Here is a 24,870-nt window from a genome sequence, read left to right as displayed (position 1 = left end):
ACTATTGAAATTTAAATACATGAAAAATAAAGTCTTCAATGTACCTGCAAAACTAGAAAACTTGGTTAATGAATATATGTTGGCTTTTCTAGATTTATCCAACAATATCAGGAAATTATTGGATTTTGCTAGATATAAGCCTTTTTGCCATGATTCCCTTAAATCAAAATGATAAAATATGAAATAAAATTGAATAAATAAGGAAGATAAGATATGAAATTTAGAAATTGGGGTCAAAATGACCAAAATACCCCTCATAACAAGACTATGGCCTTGAAATTAGGGTTTTTAGAAAGATATTTTGATAAAATGCAAGTTTTGAAATTTGAATAGAATAAAATCAAACCAAATATGCTATGACATGATTAAAAATATGAAATTAGGGTTAGGGATTTCGAAATTTACGTCAAATGACCAAATTGCCTCTGATAGCAAGACTATGGCCTTGAAATCAGGGTTTTCTGAAATAGATTTTGGTAAAAACTTAGGTTTTATGCACTAAATGAAATCAAATGAGCATCAAATTAAACCTAAAGCATCCTAACATGATTATGAACATGATTAAACCCTAAAAATATATGCTTATGCACGAAAATCCAATAATATCACAAAAACTGTGATTTTAGCAGTGTTTTTGGATCTTTCAGGAACGCGGTTTTGCAATTTGCTTAATTCAGCCATCAAATGGATTCCAAAATCCATACAAATTGGTACCTTCACTTGTTATAACCCTAATGTTGAATTGGAATTATAAAAATAATTTTTTTGACATTAAATTAATCCGAAAAATGCATTAAACCCTAAAATATGCTATTTTGTTTTGACTTAATTCACCAACCAGTCTCAATCCAAGACCTGAACCAGGGATCAAATCTCTATGGAAATTTATGAAATTTTACAGAGACTAACTAAGAAAAAAAACAGAGATTTTCCAATTTACAGATCGGAAAAATCATCGCCGGTTAGGGAGAAACCCTTCCGGCAATCTGAGCTAAAATATATCACTCTTAACAGGGATTAAAACAGCTATTCCAGATTGAAAATACAGACATAAATAGCAATCCTAAACAAAAATCTCTGAAATTTTAGTGGTGAACAGTAGACATAAAAATAACAATACTCACTTTTTACAGATCATGAATCGAATCTGTGGTTTGGGATTTATGACTAACACAAGTCTGATTAGGGTTTTGGTAAACCCTAACGAGTTTTAAATTTAAAAACAGATTCTCTAAAGAGGGAAAACTATTAACAGTGATCAAAAAATCTGAAAATTTCACAGCAGACAGATCTACTCAATGTGAATCCATAGCACTTTACAGATCTAAAATCGGATATAAGATGAGAGAAATATCATAACAGAAAGTTACCTTCTTGATTTTAACCACGATTTTAAAGCTTTAAAAACCCGATTTGATGTCTGATTTTTTTGACAGGGTTCCCGAGATCCAAAACCTCTGATTTTTCTACAGTAACTCAATAACTCATGCATGCACCACATATAAAAAAATAAGAAATAAAAAATGAGAACTTCAACCCGAAATAACATTATATTTACTGTTCTAAACCTAGAACACACAGAAATTTAAAAAACTTGACAAACCATGCATTAACTAATGTAAATAAATAAAATAAATCATAAAACAGTAAATAAAACTTATTTCTATGCTATAGAACGTAAAACAAACATGAATAAACCATAAAAATAAAATAAAAACAGGGAATCAATGGCTGAAATTTGATATCACCTTTAAAACATAGATTTAACCTATTAAAAAGGGTAAATCATATATTTTATTGGTTAATAATGTAAAGAATCATATTAAAATCAATTCTAATGGATTAAAATCCCTGTAAATCATCCAAAGCAGGGTTAGATCACCTTCTTGGATCGTTCTTGCTGATTCTTGATGGTTCTTGAGGTGAAACCATGGTTTAATCCATGAAGGGGATGACACCAATGGCTAAAATTGATTTAAAACATGAAAAAGTTTTAAATAAAACTAAAACATATTAAAAATATTACCTTGGTACTTGCAGCTGCAATGGAGGAAGGTGGAAGTGCTGGAGAGGAGAGAGAGGCCACGAAAATTTGAGAGAAAAGAGCCTTCCTTTTGGCCCCCCTTAGGTCCCTTTTTATAGTTTTTCAAAAAGTTACTTAATTAGGGTTAATTAAGAGTTTTTTCATTTTTTTAGGACTCTTTCTAATAAATCCACTAAAGACAACGATTTTTTGTGGTTTTCTAACCCTAAATGAACTCTAATTAAACCCTAATTAACACCTAATTAAACCCTAAAAAGTCCAAATGTGGCACCACCTAGTATGGACCCACATTTGGTTTTTAAAACTTAAATTTAAAACCTTTAAAAACCAATGGTTTAAAACTTAAATAAAATGGATTTTTAAAATTGATTTTGACTCCTCTAAACCCCTAACCTAACTAGGACATTGACTAACCCTAGTCTAACCTTGACTTCTTCAAATGTGGCGCCACCCCGAGCGGGCCCTACTTGAGTTTTTTTCAAAAAGCGATTTTAAAACTTGAAATTGAAGGAGTTTTCAAAAGATTTTCAAAAGTAAACTTAAAATTAGAATTTTTGAAATGGCATAGGGTTCTAACCGAGTCATAACTCCTCTGGATATGGTGCCAACTGAGTGGGCCCACATCGAGTTTTGAAGAATTTTGAAATAAACACTGGAAATGGCTTTGAAAAGGGGTTAAAATCAGTATTTGAAATTCAAGATCTTTGAAAATAGGGTCTCAAGCGAACTGGAACTCCGAATTAGAGTCCTGAACTCTTAGGATTCTGAGATTTTAGATTTTAGAATTCAAATGGAAGAATTTTCGAAAGATTTTATAAAAAATTGACGAAATAAGTCAAAAACACAGTCAGGGTTAGACTTCTAACTCGATCAGGACTCTGAAATAGAGTCCTGAATTAACTGGACTCTACGAAATGACCTAATTTTTTAAAACAAATGGAAATAAATGAAAATGGAATATAAACAGACTTCAAAACAACTCCTGATTGGACTAGGACTCTGGGACAGAGTCCTGATCGAACTAAAACTCTAGATTTTTTTTGGTATTTTCTGAAAAACAAATGAAAGAACTTGTCAAAACAGTGAAAACAATAACAAATATTGAAATAAAACAGAGTTCTGATTCAACTGAGACTCTAAGGACAGAGTCCTGATTGAACTAGGACTCTCAGATTTTTGGATTTTCTGAGAAAACAAATGAGAGAATTTTGAAAAACAGTTAAAAACAAGATGAAATCAAAGTTTTGGTTCAAAGTCCTGATTTGATTAGGACTCTGAGAAAGTGTCCTGATTCGATCAGAACTCTAAGAATTTTGGTTTTCTGATAAGCAAATGATGAAATTTAAGCAAAGCTTTTTGAAAACTAGTGAAAATGAAGTAAGAAAATCAATTTTGGATAGAGTCCTACTTTGATTAGAACTCTGGGGTAGAGTTCTGATTTGATCAGGACTCTGAGATAAAACCTCAGAATTTTGAAATTCTTTGATAAAAGTATGACAAATTTGATAAATAGAAAGATTTTTGAAAGATTTTCTCAAAATTGAAATCAGGATCAGAGTCCTGATCCAACTAGGACTCTCTGAACAGAGTCCTGTTTTAACTGAAACTCTGAGTTTCTGACTCATTTTGAAAGATTTTAAAAGATTTGATTGAAAATGAATAAAATAGTTGTAAAAGATTAGAGTCCCAATCCAATTGAAACTCCGAAGAAGAGTCCTGATCTGATTGGACTCTTGAAGAAGAGTCCTGATCCAACTAGGACTCTAACATTTTGGCCAAAATAGAAGATTTTAAAAGGTTTTCTCCGAAAACAGGTAAAAAGGTAGTGAAAAGTAGAGTTCTGATCCGACTGGACTCTGGAAAAAGAGTCTTGATCCAACTAGGACTCTGAAATTTTTGGAGATTTTTGACAAATAAAGGAATCCAGAAGCGACACCACCTAAATGGGTCTCATCTGAGAATTGAAATTGAGTTTGAAATGAATCCAGATTGTTTTCTGAGAAAATATTTCGAAATATGAGGTCCTGGGGTTGGAAAATGATAAAATGTTGAATAAAAACCCAGGTTTTGAAATTGATTTTGAAATAAAAGCTTTTAAAATTCAAATCTGGATTGAATGTTTTGAAAATAGGAGTGCTGGATCTCGAAAATGAGATGCAATGACATGCAATGCTATGCAGAATACATGCAATGACATGCAATGATCTGTAATGACACTGAATGAGGGTGAAAATTTGGGGTGTTTACAGATGCCCCTCTTTGCTGCTAAGCCGGTTGAAAGCCGAGCTTAGTGGCAAAGAAAACACACCAAATTTGGATTATAAAAATGCCCCAGTTAGATGAATCTGACTGGGTATGAAAGAATTAGTTCAAGTGATGATGATAGATATAAAATGAAGAATAAGGAGAAAATTTTACTTCAAAAAAAAGTGAGATTCAGGTTTTGCCCTTAACCTGGATGGGACAGAAAATACCTCGTGTAGAAACGAAGCTCAGGCTTAACTCTTAACCTGATTGGGAAATGAAATATCTCATCAAAGGAGGCCCAGGTTTATACCCTTAACTTGATTGGGTGGAAAATGGAATACCTCATCAAAGGAGGCTCAGGTTTGTACCCTTAACCTGATCGGGCAGAAAATGGAATACCTCATCAAAGGAGGCTCAGGTTTTTACCCTTAACCTGATTGGGTAAAAAATGGAATACCTCATCAAAGGAGGCTCAGGTTTGTACCCTTAACCTGATTGGGTAAAAAAAATGGAATACCTCATCAAAGGAGGCTCAGGTTTGTACCCTTAACCTGATTGGGTAAAAAAATGGAATACCTCATCAAAGGAGGCTCAGGTTTGTACCCTTAACCTGATTGGGTAAAAAAATGGAATACCTCATCAAAGGAGGCTCAGGTTTGTACCCTTAATCTGATCGGGCAGAAAATGGAATACCTCATCAAAGGAGGCTCAGGTTTGTACCCTTAACCTGATTGGGTGGAAAATGGAATACCTCATCAAAGGAGGCTCAGGTTTGTACCCTTAACCTGATTGGGTAAAAAAAATGGAATACCTCATCAAAGGAGGCTCAGGTTTGTACCCTTAACCTAATTGGGTAAAAAAAATGGAATACCTCATCAAAGGAGGCTCAGGTTTGTACCCTTAATCTGATTGGGTAAAAAAATGGAATACCTCATCAAAGGAGGCTCAGGTTTGTACCCTTAACCTGATTGGGTGGAAAATGGACGGAATCCTTGAAAGACGAGACCGTGATGAAACCTTCGGATTTCCGCAGAATGAATCCGATAGGGGTTTTGCAAAAGGAAGGAAATTGGGGTCCCTAAAGCTTGAAAAGGGATTGATTTTGGGCGTCTCATTGCTGAGACTAAATAGCTTTTGAAATTGCCTTTTGCTGAAATTGGTGGCTTAACCTCAAGCCGAAATTGGACTGTCTATGGTGGGACAGTGGGGACACAGGGAAGTGTGCGAATCTGAGAGCCCGTGCGCTCAGATTATACCAAAGAAGGGAAGGAATCTTGAAAACTCCCGTTATCAAGTCCTAAAAGGGATAACAACTGATGTCAGGATGCACCAAAGATGAACCTCAAGCTCTCGTTTCATGCCAGGATAGCTAGAAAATATTGTCAAAATGTTGAAAATTGTTGTTGATTCAAAATAATTGAAAATGATGCACTTTGTTTTGAAAGTATTCCCTCTTTTCTACCTGAAGTATTATCTCCGACTGGGCTTAACTCCGTAGAATCAAGATTCGAATTCAAATTGCTTGTGATTGGCTTTCTTTCAAGGAAGCTATCAATTTCCTTGATATGGACGGGAAAGAAAGTATTCTTGATATTGCGAGAGCTATTGTTAAAAGAATATTGATAAAAGAATTTCACAAAATTAAAGAAGATTCTTGATAGATTTGACAGTCTGATATCCTGGGATTCTTTTCTCATGATGATCTTTCTCCACTCTCTTTTTAACAGAATTGGAGCTCTCTTGGATTTTTCGGGAATTACATCATCCTTCGTTTTGGAGATGTCCTAGCTTTTTCTCTCTTTATTTTTTTTGGAAGGGTACGTCACAAACTCCTTCATCTCAGAGATGTTCCGATCCTTCTTTTCTCTCAGGGGTTATCATGATGATTATTGGCTCTTTGGTAGGAAATCTATTGATGATAGCTGGAATTAAATATCTTTTAGGGTTTGTCGGTAGGCTCATCACACTCGCCTTCATCTCGACGGTGATCTGAACTTTCCCTGGAAGGATCCGTCACAAACTCCGTCATCTTGGAGATGATCCAAATCTTCTTTGACCCCGGGGATCGACTCGCTTATTTCGCCTTCATCTTGACGACAATTGAGAGATCCCTTTTGCGGATATTTAATTGCAGCTTAGGTGATTGAGGAGATATGAAAATTGAGTGGATTTTTCTGTATCACCCAGGATATTTCGACTGCTTTATTTTTCAAGAATGGTCTTTAAAAATGTGCCATTAACTGCGATCAATATCAATCACTCATGGCTTTGCAACAACATTGAGTTTTCTTTACTGGCCATATCGCAGATTTATTCTTCATCCTTTTGGTTGGCTAATAGAAAGATTTTGAACTTTGAATCTCTTTTCGCGAAAGCTTTGTCCTTTCGGAAGTAATACTGAGGGTATTCTGAGGTAATAATTTTGTGCAATAAAGATTTTTGAAATCAACAAATATTTAATGACAAATTGGCAAAACTTTCTTGAAATCCTTTTATGAAAGCGAGCATTTGAAGCACAACGCAACCCATCCATGACAAAATTTCTCTTCTCCTTTCCCCAAAGGAGAAGATTCAGAAATTGGAATTGGGAATTACTCCTCTCTTCCCTGAAGAGGAGGTGTTTGCAAAACGAACTTTCGAAGAGAAATTAAGCTTTCGTCAAAACTTCCTAACATTAGGCTTCTCTTATGGAAAGGGGGCCGGAATTGGTGAGGTTGGTAAATTGGTCATGAAGGAACGAGTTCATCACACTCTCTCTGAAAAGAGGGTCCTTCATGATGAAATGGCCTAGTCTGAAATTATGGGGCCACAAGGAAAGCAAGTCTCCGTCGAGTCTCTCCCTATGAAAAGGGTTCCTTGTGTGAAATTTGGAATTTTGTTTTGCAAACGGTTCACAAAGACACGAGTCCCTTCAAACTCTCCCAAAAAGGGGCTAAGTGAACGAATTGGATAGCATGCGAAAAGAGCGAGCTCCCTCGAACTCTCCCTATAAAAAGGGTCTCTCGCAAGAGAAAATTTTTTGGAATTGGGTATTAGGTGACCAAAAGGTCGAAATTTTGGAAATTGGAATTTTGAAATTTGATATTTGAAGTTGGAAATCGGAAATTGGAAATTTGGAAATTTGGAAATTTGGAAATTGATTGGCTAAAAAAAGTCGAAATTGTGAATTGGTTTACTGAGAATGACATGGGTTCTATAGGGATTTAGCCTAATAACGACATTGGTTCAATTGAGAACGGCATTGGTTCACTGGGAACGACATGGGTTCTGTAGGGATTCGACCTACGAACTATCTATTCCATAGGGATTTAACCTAAGGATCATAGTTTAAGAAGGAATGATTCCAACTTGTGAGCTTTGAATGGACCAGGTGCTAAACTGGGTTTTTGAGGGAAGATTCGAATCGGAATTCAATTCTTCAAGGAAAACTAGATGAATTGGATTTTGAAAGAAAATTTAAGTCGGAACTTGGATTTTCTAGACCAACTCTGAAGGAAAAGAAAACTCGAGTCGGAACCCGAATCTTCGAAGGAAAACTAGGTCCATTATGAAAGGAAAAGAAATCCGAGTCGAAACTCGAATCCTGAAGGAAAGGTAGATCAATTTGAAAGGAGAAGAAATTCGAGTCAGAACCCGAATCCCGAAGGAAACTAGATTAACTAGAAGGAAAGAAGATTCGAGTCGGAACTCGGATACTGAAGAAAAACTAGACCGGTTGGAAGGAAAAGAAATTCGAGTCGGAACTCGAATTCCTAAGGAAAACTAGATCAACTAGAAGGAAAGAAGATTCGAGTCGGAACTAGGATCCTGAAGGAAAACTAGACCGGTTGGAAGGAAAAGAAATTCGAGTCGGAACTCGAATCTCGAAGGAAAACTAGATCGATTAGAAGGAAAGGAAATTCGAGTCGGAACTCGAATCCCAAAGGAAAACTAAACTGGTTAGAAGGAAAAGAAATTCGAGTCGGAACTCGAATTCCTGAAGGAAAACTAGATTAATTAGAAAAAAAAGGAAATTCGAGTCGGAACTCGAATCTCAAAGGAAAACTAAACCGGTTAGAAGGAAAAGAAATTCGAGTCGGAACTCGAATTCTTGAAGGAAAACTCGATCGATTAAAACGAAAGAAAATTCGAGTCGGAACTCGAATCCCAAAGGAAAACTAGGTTAACCAAAAGGAAAGAGGATTCGAGTCAGAACTCGAATCCCGCAGGAAAACTTAAACTGGTGTGGAAGGAAAGGAAATTCGAGTCGGAACTCGAATTCCGAAGAAAAACTAGGTTAACCAGAAGGAAAGAAGATTCGAGTTGGAACTCGAATCCCGAAGGAAAACTAAATTAGTGGACACTGAATTTTAAAGTGTACTAGTGCAAACACCGGATTTTGAAAATGTGCCAATACAAGCATTATGTTTTGAAAAATTACCAGTACGAATACCGGGTTTTGGAAGATTACCAGTACAAGCGCTGGATTTTGGAAGGTTACCAGTACGAGCACTGGATTTTAAAAGGTTACCAGTACGAGCACTGGAATTTAAAAGGCTACCAGTACCAGCACTGGATTTTGGAAGGATACTAGCATGAGCACTGGATTTAAAAAAAAAAATTACCCGCACGAACGCTGGGCTTTGAAAAAGTCTGACCAGTGAATACTGAATTTAGAGGGTTCGACCAGTAAAAACCAGATTCAGGAAGTTCGACCAGTAAAAACCGGATTTAGGAAGTTCGACCAGTAAAAACCGGATTTAGAAAGTTCGACCAGTAAAAACCGGATTTAGAAAGTTCGACCAGCGAAAACTGGATTCAAGAAGTTTGACCAGTAAAAACCGGATTTAGGAAGTTCGACCAGTAAAAACCGGATTTAGAAAGTCCGACAAGTAAAAACCGGATTTAGGAAGTTTGACCAGTGAAAACCGGATTCAGGAAGTTCGACCAGTGAAAACTGGATTTAAGAAGTTCGACCAGCGAAAACTGGATTTAGGAAGTTCGACCAGTGAAAACTGGATTTAAGAAGTTCGACCAGTGAAAACTGGATTTAGGAAGTTCGACCAGTGAAAACTGGATTTAGGAAGTTCGACCAGTAAAAACCGGATTTAGGAAGTTCGACCAGTGAAAACTGGATTTAGGAAGTTCGACCAGTAAAAACCGGATTTAGGAAGTTCGACCAGTGAAAACTGGATTTAGAAAGTTCGACCAGTGAAAACCGGATTCAAGAAGTTAGACCAGTGAAAACTGGATTTAGAAAGTTCGCTTCACCCGAAGGTTGACCGGTAAAAATGGTTTTGATAAAGACTCGGCCCGCAGGACGAACTTGAAAAAGGTTGGTGTTTAGAAAGCGCTTGATGATTGTAATGTGAGATTTTCAATCTTTTACCCTCACGCTGACCTAGACAAATGCCACGAGTCTCAGAATTCATCCCTTATCCTAAATGGGTATTGGATTGATGCAAGTTGATGTATGCAAAAATGCAAATGAATGCATGCAAATGCAAAATGATGTAAATAATTGTGATATTAATAAATTGAAGTTTTAGATTTTAATGCGAATGTATCCCGTTCCCTGTGGATTCGACCCGTACTCGCCACATCTGTAGAAAGTCGGTTTATTATTACTTGATGGGTGATTTTCCAAAATGATTTCAACGATGAAATAATGTTTTAAAATAAGCACTTACAAATACACATCAGTATGTAACCGAGAAGGAGCGAGCATTGAAATTTGCTCGATGTCTGAAGCCAGTTTTGTGAACCAAGGTGTATATGCGTGCACCTATGACAGTGGACGAGGCTCTGGAGACAGCCTCACTTCTAGAGCATGATTAGACAGAATCCCAGAGGATACCAACATCCAGAGGACAGCAGCAACGGCAAGGTCAAAAGAGTTGGCCTAGAAAGCATCAGTTTCAGAGACATCAGGGTGGAAAGAAGTTCCAACCCCCTTCAAAGAAGAATAAAAACAACAACAACATCAACAACCAGCAGCAATACCGAAATCGATGACCCCAGAATCAGCAGCAACAACGCCAGTATCAGCAGCCTCAGAGGCAGATCACAGCGGCAGGTTGTCTGAAGTGTCCCGTCGATCATCCAGGACGACCCTACCCACGTGATACGGGCGGATGTCTTTATTGTGGCAAGATGGATCACTATATCAAGGACTGCCAGAAAAAGCAAGCAGATGATCAGAGAAGAAATACACCAGGGACATCTCAGCCGACGTAGCCGAAGCAGCCTCAATCATATCAGCAACAACAACAGCATCAGCAAAAGCAGGGCAACCAGAAGGCCATTACAGGACGTGCCTATGCGGCAATTGTGGAGCAAGTGACCAAGGGTGAATTTGTCCAAGGTACTATTCTAGTCACAGGACATGCAACCTTTACGTTATTTGATTGTGGTGCTTCGCATTCTTTTATAGCTACTAGATTTGCTAGTACTTTACCTTTGACCGTAGAGTCCTTGAATTAGCCGTTGGAGGTCCGTACTCTGACCGGTGATCAGTCCTTTTGTGATTCTTACATTTCAGGCATCGAGGTGTTAGTGGCAGGGCAGAACCTGTCAGCTGATGTGATCCTGCTAGACATGACTGAGTTCAACGTCATTCTAGGCATGGATTGGCTTTTTGAGTATCACACTCAAGTTTTCTGTCGAGAAGGCAAGGCTGTTCTTTTTCAGCCTGATCGTCCTATCTTGGAGATCAAGCTTCCTCGGCCCTTGCGTGATAGCTGTTTGATTTCTTCCTTCAAGGCCCAGAAGTATTTGCGGAACGGGGGTACTCATTTTTGGTCAGTATTACCCCAATCGAACATGAGATGGTTTCGATCGATGACTTAGACGTGGTTCGAGAATTTTCCGATGTGTTTCCAGAGGAATTGCCTGGTTTACCTCCGAAGTGAGAGATCAAATTTTACATCGAGTTATTGCCTGAAACTACTCCTATTTCCAAGGCACCTTATCGTATGGCTTCAGCAGAGCTTGAGGAATTGAAGCGGCAGTTGGAAGAACTTTTAGATCAGGGTTTCATTCGATCCAGTGCTTCTCCGTGGGGAGCACCAGTGTTGTTCGTGAAGAAGAAGGATGGATCTTTGAGGTTATGCATCGATTATCGGATGCTCAACCAAGCGACGATTAAGAACAAATACCCATTACCTAGGATCAAAGATCTTTTCGATCAGTTGTAGAGAGCGAAGATTTTCTCAAAGATTGACCTCAGGTCAGGTTATCATCAACTTCGTATTAGAGAGGAAGACATTGCGAAGACAACTTTCTGAACGAGGTATGGTTTATATGAGTTCGTGGTGATGCCTTTTGGCATCATGAATGCACCAGCTGCATTCATGGATTTGATGAACCGGATTTTTCGTCCATTCGTGGATACGTTCGTGATCGTGTTTATTGACGACATCTTGATCTACTCAGAGAGTCCTAAGCAGCATCAAGAACACTTGCATATTGTTTTGAGTACTCTCTGTGAGCATCGGTTGTTTGCCAAGTTCTCCAAGTGCAAGTTTTGGCTTGAGCGAGTTATGTTTCTTGGTCACGTGATATCCAAGGACGGAGTGTCAGTCAACCCAACAAAGGTTGAAGCGGTTTTAGGCTGGAAGCAGCCTCAGAATGTGTCAGAGATTCACAGTTTTCTCGGGTTGGCAGGATATTACTGATGATTCATCCAAGACTTTTTGATGATTTCCTTACCGTCGATAAAGCTTTTGCGCAAAGGTATCAAGTTCGAGTGGGATAGCGCTTGTGAAGACAATTTTCAAGTCTTGAAGTCAAAGCTGATGACCTCTCCGGTGTTAGCTTTACCGTCAGGCAGAGGTGGTTTTGTGGTGTACACGGATGCCTCTGGTACCGGATTAGGTTGCGTGCTAATGCAGCATAGCAGGGTAAGTGCTTATGTTTCTAGATAGTTGAAGACCCATGAGAGAAATTACCTGACACATGATTTGGAACTAGCAGCAGTTGTGTTTGCTTTGAAATTGTGGCGACATTATTTGTATGAAGAATCGTTTGAGGTCTTCTCAGACCACAAGAGTCTCAAATATTTGTTCTCTCAGAAGGAGTTTAACATGAGACAACGACGTTGGCTCGAGTTTATCAAGGATTATAACTTTACGTTGTCTTACCACCCTGGTAAGGCGAACGTAGTGGCGGATGTGCTTAGTCGTAAGTCAAGTGGTGTTCTGGCTAGTCTTGTGTGAAGCCAGAAGCTAATTGAAGATTTTGTAGTTTAGAAGCCTTTTTCAGTTGGGAGCGGATCAATTAGATTGTCTGGTCTGACCATTCGATCAGAGTTTTTGCCTAGAATCGTGGAGGCTCAAAAGCTTGACGACCAGTATGGTAAGTTTCTAGCCATGGCAGGACAAGCAGATACCTCCTTTGGTGTGTCAGATGATGGCAGCATTCGTATGCGAGATCGACTTTGGGTTCCGAGCGACCCTGAGCTGAAGAAAGAGATTCTTGACGAAGAACATATGTCAAGATATACGATTCATCCAGGCGGAACGAAGATGTTTAAGGATTTGCAACAGAAATATTGGTGGCATGGTATGAAGCGCGAGATAGCAGCGTACGTTGCGAGATGCTTGACTTGTCAGCAGGTCAAGGTGGAACACCAACGTTCGGGTGGTTCCATGCAGAGAATCGAGATTCTTCAATGGAAGTGGGAAGATGTTACGATGGATTTTGTGGTAGGTTTACCGCAGACGAGACGTAAGCATGATGCAATTTGGGTAGTCGTGGACAGACTCACCAAGTCTGCCCATTTCTTACCTATCAAGATCAGTCAATCCCTTGAGAGTCTAGCTGACTTGTATGTTAGAGAGATTGTGCGACTGCATGGTATGCCGAGATCGATTATTTCTGATTGTGATCTCTGGTTCACATCGCGACTGTGGGGTCAGTTGCAGTCTCCTTTGGGTATAAAGCTGAAGTTCAGTACAACTTTTCACCCTCAGACGGATGGACAATCCGAACGGATGATTCAGACACTAGAAGACAAGTTGCGAGCCTGTATGCTCGACTGGAAGGGTGAATGAGATTCACACCTGTGTTTGATTGAATTCGCATATGTTCTCATCGCAAAATTTTTATTTTTGCAAATCAAACTGACCTTTGAAAAAGATTTTGAAAATAACTCGCCTTCGTTTTAAAATGCGGGAAAATTCCGTAGAATGGGACTCGCCTGTCGGTACGAGGTTCAACCGTTCCTGCCACCTTTAACAGGGGTAATTGAACCAAGGATCAATCTTATGCTCTACTCTATTCAACTTGTCTAAATCATATTCTAATTTCTAAATGCACAAAGAATCAGGCATGTGCTATGAATTTTCAGAAAATGCATATTTGAAAACATGATGTTTGCTTTGAATGATTGAAATTTTTAGAAAATGTAAATCTTGGAAATGATATCACATGAGAAATCGTGAAATAGGATTTGAAATATACTTCTGAGAGAAATAAAAATCGATTTTGAGGAATCCTTGACATTTGGTGAAAATCGATTCTGAGAGACTTGGTTTCTCTTAATTCAAACTTGGAAATTGAAATTCTGACTTAGAAAATTTGAATTTGGAACTTGGGAAATACTTGAAATATCCTTTGAAATTCAATGTCTTTGGGAAAATCGATTTTGCTATAAGACTTAGGAGATTTTGAGAAAATGAACTTCTTTGAATTGAAATTTGAATTGGAATTGGCAAATGCATGAAATGAATGAATATGATTTTGAGGAATTGAGAAATACTTTTTGTATTTTTGAGAAATGCAGTGCATTTTTGAAGTTAGCCTAAGAGTGTAGGCTGAATGTGGCTAATGTGAAGATCATAAATCTGAGTATCATTCATATTCTGACTATGGCCATAAATACAAATTCCACCAAGTTTATAAACTTCATAGAAGCTAGTGCATGTGCCATTCGTGTAGACCATGGTGAATTTGTAAAAATATGCATGAATCATCATCCATCACACATTAAAATTATAAAAATAAACTATATGCAATGCAACCTAAGCTAAGCAGGAAATGTAAATTCTTATTCCAAAGTTTAATTACAAATTACATCACTATTGAAATTTAAATACATGAAAAATAAAGTCTTCAATGTACCTGCAAAACTAGAAAACTTGGTTAAAGAAAATATGTTGGCTTTTCTAGATTTATCCAGTAATATCTAGAAATTACTGGATTTTGCTAGATATAAGCCTTTTCCTTGATTCCCTTAAATAAAAATGATAAAGTATGAAATAAAATGGAATAAATAAGGAAGATAAGATATGAAATTTCGAAATTGGGGTCCAAATGACCAAAATACCCCTAATAACAAGACTATGGCCTTGAAATTAGGTTTTTTTTTAGAAAGATATTTGGATAAAATGCAAGTTTTGAAATTTGAATGGAATAAGCTAAGCTAAATATGATGTGACATGATTAAAAATATGGAAATTAGGGTTAAGGATTTCGAAATTGAGGTCAAATGACCAAATTTCCCCTGATAGCAAGACTATGGCCTTGAAATCAGGGTTTTCTGAAATAGATTTTGGTAAAAACTTAGGTTTTATGCACTAAATGAAATCAAATGAGCATCAAATTAAACCTAAAGCATCCTAATATGATTATGAACATGATTAAACCCTAAAAATACATGCTTATGCACGAAAATCCAATAATATCACAAATTTTGTGATTTTTGCAGTGTTTTTGGATCTTTCAGGAACCCGGTTTTGCAATTTGCTTAATTCAGCCATCAAATGGATTTCAAAATCCATAAAAATTGGTACCTGCACTTGTTATAACCCTAATGTTGAATTGGAATTATAAAAATAATTTTTTGACATTAAATTAATCCGAAAATTGCATTAAACCCTAAAAATATGCTATTTTTGACCTAATTCACCAACCAGTCTCAGTCCAAGACCTGAACCAGGGGTCAAATCTCCATGGAAATTTATGAAATTTTACATATACTAACTAGGAAGGAAAACAGAGATTTTCCAATTTACAGATCGGAAAAATCATCTCCGGTTAGGGAGAAACCCTTCCGGCAATCTGAGCTAAAATATATCACTCTTAACAGGGATTAAAACAGCTATTCCAGATTGAAAATACATACATAAATATCAATTCTAAACAAAAGTCTCTGAAATTTTAATGGTGAATAGTAGATAGAAAAATAACAATACTCACTTTTTACAGATCTAAAATCGGATCTGTGGTTTGGGATTTATGACTAACACAAGTCTGATTAGGGTTTTGGTAAACCCTAACGAGTTTTAAAATTAAAAACAGATTCTCTAAAGAGGGAGAAATACTAAACTGTGATCAAAAAATCCGAAAATTTCACAGAAGACAGATCTACTCAATGTGAACCCATAGCACTTTACAGATCTAAAATCGAATATAAGATGAGAGAAATATCATAACAGCAAGTTACCTTCTTGATTTTAACCACGATTTTAAAACTTTAAAAACCCGATTTGATGTCTGATTTTTTTGACAGGGTTTCCGAGATCCAAAACCTCTGATTTTTCTACAGTAACTCAATAACTCATGTATGCACCACATATAAAAAAATCAGAAATAAACAATGAGTTCTTCCATCCTAAATAACATCATCTTTACTGTTCTAAACCTAGAACACACAGAAATTTAAGAAACTTAAAAAACCATGCATTAACTAATGTAAATAAATAAAATAAACCATAAAACAGTAAATAAAAATTATTTCTATGCTATAGAACGTAAAACAAACATGAATAAACCATGAAAATAAAATAAAAACAGGGAATCAATGGCTGGAATTTGATATCACCTTTAAAACATAGATTTAACCCATTAAAAAGGGCAAATCATATATTTTATTGGTTATTAATGCAAAGAATCATATTAAAATCAATTCTAATGGATTAAAATCTATGTAAATCACCCAAAACAGGGTTGGATCACCTTCTTGGATCGTTCTTGCTGATTCTTGATGGTTCTTGAGGTTGAATCCATGGTTTAATCCATGAAGATGATGGTACCAATGGCTAAATCATGTTTAAAACAATGAAAAAAATTAAATAAAAAACTAAAAATTAGAGAAAATAGTTACCTTGAGGTTGCTGCAATGGAGGAATGGCTGGAGAGGAGAGAGAAGCTCCAAGAATCCAAAGGAAAGCCAATTGGGAAAATCGACCCCGTATAGCCTTCTATTTATAAAAAAATTTAGGTTAAAAATTAAATGTTTTAAAAAAATTGGACTCTTCTAAGGGGGGCGATTTTGGGGTGTAAAGACTATCCTACCCCTAGCCTAAATTATCCTATTTAATACCTAATTAACCCCTAGACTCTCCTAAAAAATCCCCAAATGTAATGCCACTTGGCATTTTCTCACATTGGGTTTTTAAAACTCCTTTAAAAACCTTTAAAAATACTAGTTTTAAAAACTAACTTTCAAAAATGAGTTTTTCAAAATGGTTTTGACTCTTCTAAACCTCTAACACTAACCAAGACATCAACTAACCCTAGTCTAGCCCTGACTTACTCGAATATGGCGCCACCCCGAGTGGGCTCTACTTGAGTTTTTCAAAAAGCGATTTTAAAACTTGAAATTGAAGGAGTTTTCAAAAGATTTTCAAAAGTAAACTTAAAATTATGATTTTTGAAATGGCATAAGGTCCTAACTGAGTTAGAATTCCTCTGGATATGGTGACAACTGAGTGGGCCCACATCGAATTTTGAACATTTTTGAAATAACACTGAAAATAGCTTTAAAAAGGGGTTAAAATCAGTATTTGAACTTCAAGATCTTTGAAAATAGGGTCTCAAGCGAACTGGAACTCCGAGTTAGAGTCCTGAACTCTTAGGACTCTGAGATTTTAGATTTTAAAAGCCAAATGAAAGAATTTTCAAAAGATTTTATCAAGAAATGATGAAATAAGTCAGAAAACACAGTCAGGGTTAGACTCCCAACTCGACCGAACTCTAAAATAGAATCATGAACTAACTGGACTCTGTAAAATGACCTAAATTTCGAAAACAAACGAAAAAGATTAAAAATGGAAGTAAAACAAACTTCAATACAGACTCCTGACCGGATCAGGACTCTGAGACAGAGTCCTGATCGGACTGAAACTTTCAAAATTTTGAGAAATTTGATGAATAGAGGAATTCAGAAGCGACACCACCTCAATGGGTTTCATCTGTAAATTGAAATCGATTAAAATTTGAATTTGAAATGAATCCAGATTGTTTCCTTGAGAAAATATTTCGAAATATAAAGTCCTGGGGTTGGAAAATGACAGAGTATTGAATAAAAACCCAGGTTTTGAAATTGATTTTGAAATAAAACTTTAAAATTCAAATCTGGATTGAATGTTTTGAAAACAGGAGTGTTGGATCTCGAAAATGAGATGGGATGACATGTAATGACATGCAATGCGATGAAATGATATGCAAAAATGTATGCAGTGATATGCAATTACATATGAAATGGACAAACACTGGATGAGGGTGAAAATTTGGGGTGTTTACAGCATACAATAACAGTTACCACGCTAGTATCGGGATGGCCCCGTACGAAGCATTGTATGGGAGACCTTGCCGATCACCGTCTTATTGGGACAATATCAGCGACAGATCTAGAGAATCGTCGATTGTTCTTCAGCACTACACTCAGCAGGCGCAGAAGATCCGAGAACGCTTGAAGGCAGCGCAGGATAGACAAAAAAGTTATTTCGATAAAAGACGACGCGAGTTATCGTTCAAAGTTGGTGACATGGTTTTTGTCCGAGTTTCACCGATCAAAAGTGTGTTCCGTTTCGGTAAGAAAGGGAAGTTGAGTCTGAGATACGTTGGACCGTTCGAGATTTTGGCAAGGATCGATGAAGTGGCATATCGTGTTGAGTTACCTCAACAGTATGCCCACATTCACAATGTTTTCCATATGTCGATGCTAAGGAAGTGCATTTCTGACCCATCGCACATCATTCACTACGAAGATATGGAAGTGCGTAGGAATATCTGACTTTGACAGAACGGCCTATTGAGATAGTTGATCGACAAGATCAGGTTTTGTGTACCAAGACTATTCCACTAGTTAAAGTACATTGGCAGCACCATGGCATCGAAGAATGCACATGGGAACCAGAAGTGAGCATGAGAGAGAAATATCCAGAACTCTTTGTAACCTAATATGGGTGATTTTGCGGACAAAATCCTTTTTAAGGAGAGGAGGATGTAAGGTTCATGATTTAATTTTGAGGTAATATTACGTGAATGGTGTTGTGATCAAGAAATTTTGTTGAATTTGCAATTCTCGTATTTAAGCCTACATAGAGATACGAGTCAAATCACATAATTTTACATTAAATAGCAATTGGGGGAAATCTATAACGAATTAACCTCCGAAATTTTTAGGGCAAGTTTATAATACTTATATTTTGATTGTCCCCAAATTTGAGGTCCGAATGATGAAAAAACCCGTCAATGCATGTGATTTACGGGAGATCGCTTAGAAACTTAGCGAGGGTCTAAACGAGACCCATTTCATTCGTAACAGAGATTTCTTTGCTTGGGTAGCTTTGAAATGTGATTTACATTAATAATATAAAATAAAAACAATTATACATGATGGAAAAATATTTAAAATCCATTTAACCATAAAATCAGTACAATAATTTGGTTTCTTTTATTCGTCAAAGGTCGACCAAGGCCATGTTCGTCCATTCTGGATGGCCTTGGGATGACCTTGACCATGAAACCAGCTGGTCATGTTGACCAACTGGGTGGGTGGCAGTCTCGTAAGAGACTAAAAGCAATTCCAAGGGAGGGCCACGATTGGCCCTACCCAAATCAATAAAAAAAAATAAAAATAAAATATATATTGAATCTAATAAAGAAGCTAAAAGGAGGATTAAGATGGCGTGTTGGGTGAAGAGGGGTTGACTTCTCCCCTTGAGAAGTGTGTAGGCTTGAAGAGCCTCATGCCTTGGGATTCAAGGAATCCCAAGGGCTCTTCCCAAGGTGGAAGAGCCATTATGAGGTTTGGAAAGCCTCATTGGATGCATGGGGCGGCAGCCCCATGGCATTTTCGTTATGTTTGGGAGGATTTTTAAATCCTCCATGATGTGTGGTGGAGCTGGGCGGCGGTGGGAATTCGTGACCCACCCCCAGCCCCACATCTTGGAGGGTGAATCTCCACCGTCCATCTCAACCAACCCCTTTATGAGACCCTTTTGAAAAATCGAGAACCCCCAAAGGGGGCGATTTTTCAAGGCTCACTCTCATTCTCTCTCTCTCTCTCTCATTCTCTCTCCCATACTCTTTCTCTCTTCTCTTCCTCCCAGCCGTGGGTGGTGCAGTCTTGTTGGAGGAAGCCATTGCAGTTGTGCCCACCTTCTTCATCCGAGTTCCGAAGGTGAAGGCTCAACACGACTTGCTCTATGTTTGTTACAATACACCATGAAATCGAGGAGTCAATGCATCTGTGCATGCATGCTCCATCGGTGGATTTAGTTGGATAAACTCTCATTCCACGTTAATTTCCATTGGTTTGTGTGAGTTTGCTTGGTGCTTCATGCATTCTTTTTTTTCTCTGCGTTATTGAAGCTTCTTTCTTGCTGTCGCCTCTTTCTTTTCGTGTTGCTGGGCATGGTGGCATGAATTCCTGTGCATGTTAGCCTTGCTGGGTATGCTCTGGACCGAGCTGGGCTCGTCCAGATGCACCCAGACCATTTCGGCACCCCATGGAGTACAGGCATGCTGCGGGTGGTGCACCGCAGCCACCACCTTCTTCCTTGGTGTTTCAGTGTGTTGGGCTCAACCCAGTCCCAAGGCACTCGAAACTGGCATAGTGTGGACACCATGACCTAGGTCACGGTGTGACGAGGGTCCACATTGGGAAAAAGGGGCCCATGGCCCTTCGGTTTCACTTTTTTTTTTTTGGTTCTTTGGTGCTTGGCGCACCGGGTCACCCGGGGGCCAAAGGCGCCCGGGTTGGTCAGGCTTTGGGTTAGGGTGTGGGTCACCTAACCAGGGTGCCTGGTCTAAACCATGGGTTCAGACCAGCGCCCTGCTGAGACCCTTTTGGTCTGGTCCAGTGGACCAGACCCGAGTCCCTTTGGGTCAGCCCCGTCTGGACAGTCCAGGGCAGCCGCCCAAGCGCGGGCTGCTTCAGGGTGTTGGCGTTGTACCTCTTTGGGATTGGCCATAACCTTGGGTTCAGGCCTTCCTTCCCAACAACCTGTGGGGTCTAGTCCAAAGGACCAGACCTAGGCCAGCTTTCCCCCACCACTTTTACCTTGGCGCCATGAATCTCTACCGGACGACATACGTTTTTTTTCTTTTGTTTGGGGGTAACCGATTCGAGCTCACCCAGTTTGATGAAGGGTCTGGTTTGAACCGTGGGTTCAGACCAAATCCCTTATTAGAGCATGCAGTCTGGTCCGGAGGACCAGACCAGCATGCATGTAACCCTGTTAACAGCTTTGAGTTTTATCGGTTTTGGGTGTGGGTTAGGCCCCATGTGACCTAGTTCAAACCTATATTATATTTTATTTAGTTAGGTTCCTTTAATTAGATCCTAATCTAGTTGAGGTATGACAAGTTGGTCAACCTTGATTAGGACTGTTATCACCTACATGTCGTAAATAACTTATTTAAAATTTATCATTTTACCTCTGAATTTTGTCGGGCATATTTTGTATATGTGTCAACTCCGTTTTTAACAAAATAAAGATTGTCCTTCTGGATTTTTCTTTATATATATATATATACAAATGAAACCACATATTTCTAAATTATAAAATAGGCTTTTAAAATTATGATTTTTGCTCTTAGCTCTCTTTTATTCCTCCTAACTGAACATGGGTTTTGGAAAAATCATAGGAAATATGTTTTATATCTATATATAATTTAACTAAGAAGAGTTTCTTTATTTATTTTATAATAAAAAGGGGTACAAAAATTACAGCTTTTACAAGACACTCCGACCAGTCACAGGGAGCCCCCATTGGTTTCTCATTTTTCCTAGTTGATAACAAGCTCAACACTTATCTTAATTAGTGGTGTCAATGAGTCTGGTTTACCCGGACCCTACCCGAACCAAACTCTATAGTGTCTAGGTATAGTGATAGTTATGACCTAATTAAAACTCGGGTCCAGACCTGAAGGTCTGATTAATACATGGACCTGGGTATAGTTTGTGAAATTTTATACCAGACCTGGGCCCGACCCAAGTTTTGTTTAAGACCCACAAATCAGTAATGTAAAAATGATAATAAATATGCAAGCATAAATAAAATACTTACACCTTGGTTTCCGTTTTGATTGGCTAGTTGTGTAAACGGGTGAGCACTATTGCAAACTCCGCGTATATAGATCCTACGTGGTTTCAAGTCATGAACACTGTTCAATATTTTTGTATCGGGTCTACAGGCGCGGCACCCCAAACTGTGGAAATGCTAATGTTATTCCCATAAGTTGGGAATATCGTAGATTTCAATCTCAACACTTAAGTACACCAAATCATGAGTCTTCCCTACAAGAATGGTCTCATGTTATGTAAAGTGCCAATCTTAATGACTTAGTTCCAACTACTTGAGTGATGAAACTGATAAAATTGCATGTGCATGCCTCTTGGATTTGACGAACTGCACACTCACATGCACATTATCTTGTCTCACCAATATGAAATTGTATAATGCCTATGTTCCTTATGTTTGTGCAATTAATGGAAAAGCATTGCGGTATTTAATTACACTTTGCACGTAGCACATCCTGACACTCGTACTGAGTAGTGTGTACCTCAACTGGTACATTGCTTGAGGCATTGATGAGTGCACAAGGTGCACTTACTTCATGAAATGAAAAGGCCGATACATAAGTTTAAACACCAATAGGGTATGAATAAATATGATTTGTATTGGACTCGGTTGGAGTCTCTGGGCAAAGGCCCTTCTGTCATGAGTGAACTCACGTGTGACTATACCCTAAATTAGAAAAGTAATAATATGGTGTTACGATCGCTTTCACGAGCGATGTGCTCTTGTTAGCCACGTGAGGCTGAGCACGTGGATGGGTAGGCTAAGTCCTCGTTTGCGTACCCCGCGGGGACCATGAGGCATAAAATCCTCGTCAAGAGGTATGACTGAATAATGAGCCTAAGAAAGATAAACCCGCTTCACCCCATTCACAAAATGGTTCACCTTGGAGAGGGTGGATGGTACAACCCTGAGTGACTTGTTGTTACTACGACATGTGTTTTGACAGGAGCTGTAGCGTCCTTTAACCTCCAGTCACTCAGAGTCAGGGAGGTCGAGGTTGCCTTTTTAGGACCTCACTACTGCAGTAGTATGGATTGCAATCCTTACCTATGCGAGAGTTTCTCTCAGCTGCGTGCTGCTCGCATGAGGTTACTCGGTCTGTAGCATCTCCGGTTACCATATTAGAAATTGAATAACAGACACCGGGTGCAAGTCTCACAGAATGCGAGGTTCCTTCGCATACTCGAAGGAGTAACAAGAGGAACTTAAAGATTAACCAATCACAGCTGACATATTGTAGTTCTTACTTTACTTGTTCAGCAGTTGTTTTAGTTACTTTACTTGTTCAACAGTTGTTTCAGTTCTGTTACGTTTCCTTGTTGTTCTTAGCTACTTGTTTTACAGTTACTTCAGTTCTGTTACCCGTTTCACTTGGTTAGCACTTGTCACATACGCACGTACCTGACACTGACACACACACATGTTATTTCACATTACTGCTTCTTGTTTTTCCTCTTAAAAATGATATATATATATCATTGTTGTTTCTTCACCACCTCGTAAGAGGACTGACCCCATTTTATGGGGATGCAGGTGCCGAATAGGTATGGTGTTGATGCGACGGCACACGATGGAGGCTTAAGGACCCACACTTAGCTGCAGATTCTGTTTCTGTTGGTTTTGGGTTTTGTTGGGATACATTCCCTATTTTAAGACTTGTTGTATTGTCACATTTTGTAACTCTTAAACTGTCGGGTTGTAAACCCCTTTATATTTGTGATTGTACTTCTTAGCCATATCTGATGTACTCACTTGTGGCCGTCCAGACTTGCGGCCTTGCCACTTTCTTTACACTTTGTTTCCGCTGGTTTTCAGTAAAACCATTCAAAAAAAAATCCATAGAAAAATCTAAGGTTTTACCAAGGTCGGGGTTTGGGGCGCCACAGTGTAACCTGTCAAGACAAGTGGTCCACCCCCAAAGCTTAAACAAACTTTGGAACTCCCTCTAAGATATCTAAAGATCCACTTTATTGCTGCCTAATGCTCTTTTCCTGTTTTTGCAAGAAATCTGCTAGCAACACCTACTGCATATGCGATGTCTGGTCTCGTACATACCATCGCATACATCAAGCTTCTGACTGCTGAAGCATAACGAACTTTCTTCATTTTCTCCTTCTCCTCGTCATTTGATGGACTCTGCTCTGAGTTCAGCTTAAAGTGACCTGCAAAAGGAGAACCAACTGGCTTTGCATTGTTCATACTGAACCTTTCCAACACCTTCTCGATATACTTCTCCTGTGATAATCATATCTTCTTGGTTTTTCTATCACAAGAGATCTGCATGCCCAATATTTCCTTTGTTGGCCCCATGTTCTTCATTGCAAAGGTCTTACTCAGTTTCTTCTTGAGTCTGTCAATTATAGACATATATTTTCCAAGGATAAGCATATCATCAACATATAACAAGAGAATAACAAAATTCTCACCGAACCATTTTATGTAGACACAATGATCTGAAGCCTATCTTTTGTATCCATTTTCATCTATAAATGAATCAAATTTCTTGTACCACTGTCTTGGAGCTTGCTTCAGCCCATACAAGCTCTTTTTCAACCTGCATAAAAGATTTTTTTTACCTATGACTTTGAAGCCTTCTGGTTGCTCCATGTATATCTCCTCCTCCAAATCACCATGGAGGAAAGCAGTCTTCACATCTAACTGCTTAATCTCCAAGTCCAGGCTAGCAACAATACCTAGAGCAACACGAATAAAAGACATTTTAACAACAGGAAAGAAAATCTCTTCAAAGTCAATACCTTGCTTTTGACCAAAGCCTTTCACAACCAATCTGGCTTTGTACTTTGGTTGAGAACTTTGTTCTTGAGTCTTCAACCTAAAAACCCACTTGTTCTTCAAGGCCTTTCTGCCTTCTGGTAGTTCCACCAAGTCATAAGCGTGATTCTTCTGCAATGCATCCATCTCATCATGCATAGCTATTAGCCACTGCTCTTTCTGCACACACTCTTGTGCTTCTTGGTAACTCTTTGGTTCACCTGCATTAGTAAGCATCACATACTCATGTGGAGAATACCTTTTGAAAGGTTGTGACTCTCTGGAAGATCTTCTCAGGTGGAGTTCTAGAGGAGGTTGCTCTCCAACTTCTTCCTGCTCAACATGGCCTGCAGGTAAATCAACATCAGCCTCTGCATCATCTTCCTGCACTGCTCTTTCTTTAACTTGTGCCACTGGAGAAGTTACTCGATCTAAGTGGATAGATCCACCTGCAGAAGTCTGAATTGACACCTCTTTCTTGATATCTTCAAGTGCCTGGTCTTCAAAGAA

Source organism: Nuphar pumila, chromosome 13, assembly GCF_984573655.1.
Source record: "Nuphar pumila chromosome 13, dmNupPumi1.hap1.1, whole genome shotgun sequence".
In the NCBI taxonomy this organism is placed as follows: Eukaryota; Viridiplantae; Streptophyta; class Magnoliopsida; order Nymphaeales; family Nymphaeaceae; genus Nuphar; species Nuphar pumila.
The sequence above is the reverse complement of the archived record's forward strand: the minus strand, read 5'-3'. Positions refer to the sequence as shown.